This window comes from Hordeum vulgare, chromosome 7H (assembly GCF_904849725.1).
Source record: "Hordeum vulgare subsp. vulgare chromosome 7H, MorexV3_pseudomolecules_assembly, whole genome shotgun sequence".
Lineage (NCBI taxonomy): Eukaryota > Viridiplantae > Streptophyta > Magnoliopsida > Poales > Poaceae > Hordeum > Hordeum vulgare.
In genome coordinates, this window is record NC_058524.1 from 53,352,395 (window position 1) to 53,358,468 (window position 6,074).

Here is a 6,074-nt window from a genome sequence, read left to right on the forward strand (position 1 = left end):
CCGACCCTATTGTCGAGAGGTTAAATTTAGTTGAAGAAGAAAACAATTACTTGAAGGAAAAAATAATAAAAATTGAGGAGGAGAAGATGATATTGGAGTTGCATGTTGCGGATGTCGTCGATGATCACAAGATCAAGATGGATGCAATGCGGTTGAAGATTAAAAAGATTAGAAAATATGCAATTCATGATTGTGGGTTCATTCCCCCTGATGTCTAGCTTGAGTGACAGAAACATGAGACTAGGGGATGTGCTTGTTGCCACCATGGAGAAAACAACGGTGCCTGTGACCATGGTTGCAAGGATTGTTTACCTTACGCAAAGTTCGTTAATGCAGTTGTCCGTTGCTTTGAGTTTACACTTTGGGTGGGGCTCGCAACATAATACCTGCGAGATGTTCTGGATAGATATCTCAAGGTTCATGATTAGTAAGTAGATGTTGATGAATAAACGGTCTACTTGTCTTGGCGTACTGCCCATTACTTTTGAGTCTCTAACTTTCTAGTAGCATGATTAGCATTGCGGTGCGTTTATAATTATGTTAATTACCCAGCAGTAATTTGTTTACCCATGCATAGTTGTTTATTGTATTTTGGGAGAGAGACATCACTAGTGAACATCATGTGACTCATGTCCATATTACCACCATTGCTTACACCTCCACCATTTACTGCTTTCATTTACTTTTCCATTGCAATCACAATCACTCTTACCGCTTGCGTTTTCATCCTTTGCAAACTACAAGGCCGGAGAGATTGACAACCTCTCTGTACTCGTTGGGAGCAAATGTATTTGTTGTGTGTGCAGGTTCACGTCTTCTACTAGCGCCAGAGCAGCGGACACTTACTTGTTGAACCTCGGAGTACTCCTGGTTCGATAAACCTTACACTCCCAGTGTAAGGGAAATCTGCTGCTGACTACATCTTCACATTCCACTTGGGGTAACCAACGAGGGGCGAGAAGTACATACATCAACTTGTCATCAGCCGTCTCCTGATCAGTGTGTCGGGCCGACGACCCCCATGATGATTCACTGATGGGCCACTTCAGACAGCCCATGATGCATACAAGGGAGGTTCCACAAGACTTGTTACATAAGACAAGGACTCCTCTAAACCCTAGGCCTATGATACATTATATAAACTGAGGCTAGGCTAGTCAATAGACAATCTAATATTCATTACTACAATCTCGTGGTAGATACCTGTACTATGTACTATCCCTATATCAATAGAATCAAAAGCAGGACGTAGGGTATTATCTCATTCAGAGAGACCGGACCTGGGTAAAATCCTGTGTACATGTTACTATCGCTCCAAGACGCCTAGCTTAGGACCCCTACTATGAGATATGCCGGATTTGACGCCGACATGGCTTCTACCAGAAAATGTCCGATTAGTCATTGTGATGCTATGTCATTCCTCAATGCAATTTCTCACAAGGTAATCGATCGAGAAATCCTACCAAGGTTACAGAATGATTTGGTGCAATGTCTTGTCAGTTTTGAGTTGGTGTTCCCGCCATCCCTCATCAATATCATGACGCACGTCCTAGTTCACCTAGTCAAAGAGATTGCCATTCTGGGTCCTGTATTTCTACACAACTAGCAAAGGGGCCCTCGCAAATGCGAGGGCTAGCACTGTTATATTAAATATTAACTGTTGTTCATAGTCTTAGCTTAAGTTTGTATTTATTTTCTTAGTAGGATTAATTCCTTTTAATTGGATATTTATGGTTCATTTGCTTTAACCGGTAGGTTTGATTTATGCGGTTGCACAATAGTGTTACTTTTGTGGTGCCAGATTGATATGAAATGCTAGTTCTATAAGTGTTGAATGTTTCTATACATTTGATTTTATATAGTGTATTTTAGCATGTTGCATGTGCATTTTTAACCCGAACTAAACTATAGTGTGTTTAATTTAATTGCAAAAGGTATTATCCAAATATCAACTATTTCTTAATCTAGAACATTCTCCATGCATGCAGATATTATTAACGATGTTTTTTTGTAGTGATGTTTTGGTGTTTCTCTATGCCGATGAATGTTACGTACACATCCGTAAAATAATACTTCATTATTTTGAACAAAAAGCAGCAAAAAAATATTGCACTTTTGCATATGAAATTAGATCATTAACATCTAACTCTAAAGAATAGTTTATTCAAATGTTGGATCTGAAAATCCTCATGAAGGTTGAGGAGGTTCATGTACATGAACAATAATGTCCACATATAAATATCAATTTCATTCTCTTAATGATGTGGAATTTAGATAAGGGTCTAAGAATATGCTAGGACTCTAATCAAATTTACATATATGCAACAACTAATTATAACATAAGTTGGGTATTTGGTTAACCTAGACTTTGTGGTATTCAGTTAGAAGTGGACCTTGTAGCTAGGAGTGTAATTGTTATATACGATTAATCCCCTTCTAATGAATAACCAAAGTTTCACAATAGAAAATATATGTTGATCTTATACACCATATCAATAACTTAATTTAACATATTATAAATTCTAGGTCATACCCATATTAACATCACTACTACGGCAGTCATATTTAACAAAACTCATTTTACATGTTCATTTATAGTCAATTGGAGTGTGTAAACTATTGACTTAATTTCATGGGTTTTTAAACGTGAAATAAAAATAGGGAGTGTTTTTCTCCATGCCTATAATTTTTGAATGATTGAGTGTAAGCAATATTTTTAATATAGATATATAACCGGTCAGGTCTACCCATGGACTGAGCAATAAACTATATGCTAGTAGTTTGTAAGATGATAAATATATTGAAGTACCAAGTACCTAATTTCCATGCCTAATTGTGCTTCAGATTTTAAATTGATAAATTACACTGATATAAAATATACAAATGATGTTGACAGACTAAAGCTTCAGATCCACTCGGATGAATTCACAACATTCACATGTTATTCAAGAATGACATAACATCATTTAGATGGTTGGAGACAGTAAGAACAACTATACATGCGAGAAAATGATTGCTATCTCGACCAGGTACTCAAGAGCATATAGAGATGCACCAATATTTATTCTTTTAATCATCAAGTGTAACCATCACGAATTGAAAAATCTGATTGGGAAATCAACATTATCATATTGTTAAGCACACATGCAAAAGTTGATTCGTCTTCCAAAAATTTGAAACAACATACAAAAGGACTCAATTACTTCGCATACCGGAAGAAACACGAACATACACACTTATGATATGGGAAATATAAAATGCTCTACATGTTGTGCACATATGTACGTAGTATAACAAAAGTAATATAGCTATAAGAATGAAAATGGAAGGATAGACAAAATCATGTGTCACACGCATTATACCATGCTTTGCCATTTTATTTGCATTAGACAAAATGATATACTTGATCCGAGTCTGACAGAATAAAGGACACACACAAACACAACAAATGTAATCAACAACATCTAAGTGTAAGCTTGAGAATCATACTGCTCTCCATGGTATATTATCTATAAATGGCTATAAAATTAGTACAAAAATCTATCTTTGATTACCTGAGTATAATATGTAATAGTTATAGCAAAGTTTTATATATACAACACCTATAAAATAACTATATATCAACATGAATTAAACCATGCTTGCATATATGTAAAACTGAAGCACATTCAAATAAAGAAATGTGAAACAAAGAAATATATTGTTATTGAAATCGTACGCCATTCTCTTAAGTCAAAACTGGTACTCAAAACTTAAATGTAAGCACATCAATTAAGTATCTGCAGCACTTCAAGGCAGCAAACAACTGAGTGTGAAAGCTGTAAACCTTACGTTCGATACATTCTCTTAAGTTCAGTCATCCCATTTCACTTTGTTTGGCTCCATACAACAAGCAAAGTACACTCCATGCAAGAGCAAATCTCTACTGCTTTATTTTCCGTGTCCAAGAGGTAATCTTGTACAACATGGAAAAATAACATCGGAGAAAAACAAAATTCCCCAAAACTAAAAAAATTGAGGTGATCCAAGATACATAGCACATGTTCTCATCATTTTTTTGCACTTCCACAAAATCTTAAACACCGTAACCTAACATGGAAGCTTTTACGCTATTAGAAATCATTTTAACAATGTTTCAAGAGGACTCTCAACAATTTGGGCTATTCTTACTGGTATACTTTTCTGCCATTAATAACTTAATAAATTTTTATATTCATATGCATTGCCCCATGAACGACAGAGTATAGATAGGCGTCTGAGTGCAATGGTATACATACACTGAGTTTTCTTTGCTAAATAATCATAATCTATTCTTATGACCTTCGTTACCAATTTGCACTAATGTCCAAAAAGTAATGGATACACATCCCATCTACTACAAAATCGGTGCACGTGAAGTACAACCGCAATGATATTGATTTTGTATTTTACATTTAGAGCATGCATCAGGGCAACTCCGAGCAGGCAGACACATGCCAACGAAATCCCAAATGAACTCGTTGGCAAATTAACACATCAATCCATGCTTTCGATGCGCATATGTTCCAGCTTCCCCCTTTTGGTCTTTATTGTTAGGAATAAACCACGGCTGGGTGTGCTGACCGGCATGTGTTCATGTACATGTGTTTGTATCGCAAATGTGTGTTCGCTCGTGAGCTCAGTTAGGCTGTTGGCGTTGCCTGCGGCTAGCTGTTGAGAGCCAGCTGAGTCAGATGCGTTTGAGTGTGTCGTGTGTGCGCATGCGTAGGCTAGTTAGTTGTGTGTGCGTAGTGGCACCGAGTATTGTGGCTGGCAGGTGTGTGTGCACCAAAGCTAGCTTGTGTGCAGTGGAGAAAGATGTAGTCTCCAGTTGTCTCTCGTGTGGACGTCGGTATGTGTCGAGTCCGATTTGAGTTGAGTTAAATAGAGATCAACATACATGTCGTTTGACGGCCGGGCATTCGTCACCGTAACCTACTGTCTTTTGTTCATCTTCTTCTACCTCCGTCCGGTGTTCGTCGCCGGAGGGCTACTCGGCGTTCGTCGCCGACGAGTTTGTCCTAACATTTATCTGTACATACTTCAAGGGATGTATTTTAAGTGATGGGTCCATCAAATCAAGGGTAGATATTTTCTAATTAACGTGGGATTTTCTAGCATATTCTCTTATTTTCTCCGTATTTTGCTTTTAGTATATAATAGATAGATAGATAGATAGATAGATAGATAGATAGAAGATACATAGATAGATAGATAGATAGATAAAATAGATAGATAGATAGAAGATATGTTCCCTTTTAAGAGGTTCATGGGAGTATTAAAGAAATATGTTCATAACCGTGCTAGGCCAGAAGGAAGCATCCCCAAGGGCCATGAAACAGAGGAGGTTATTGAGTTTTGTGTTGACTTTATTCCTGACCTTAAGCCAATCGGTGTTCCTGAATAGCGGCATAAGGGGAGACTGAGTGGATAAGAGACGATAGGAAATGATTTAGTAATATGTAGGGACGGAGATTCTTGGGCACAAATACACAACACAGTTGTACAAAATTCTACCTTGGTAGCCTCGTGTATCAATGAACACAAGAATATTATATGCTCCAAACACCTAGAGCAGTCTGACGACTAGATTACATGTGAACACATGGGGACTTTCGGCGGTTGATTGCATACACATCTCATGGGTAACAACACTGTTGGAGATGACCTGTACTTGTTGGCCAGAACACCATCTTCGACTGTATTGAATTTCCAATGGTACGAGATAGATGGGAATGCATTTTACACGATCGCCCAAGATAAAAAAAGCACCAACCAAAACAATGGTATCCGCTTTGATGAAGCAAACACCAATATGGCAAAGGACACATATTATGGTTACGTTGACGAGGTATGGAAACTTCACTATGGACATGATTTTAAGGTCCCTTTGTTTCGATGCAAATGGGTCAATCTGACAGGGGGGCTAATAGAAGACCCGTGGTATGGAATGACAAGAGCGGATCTCAACAATCTTAGTACACAGCTGAACCATTCGTCCTAGCCAATGATGTGGCGGAGGTTTTCTCTGTGAAGGACATGTCTACCAAACTGAG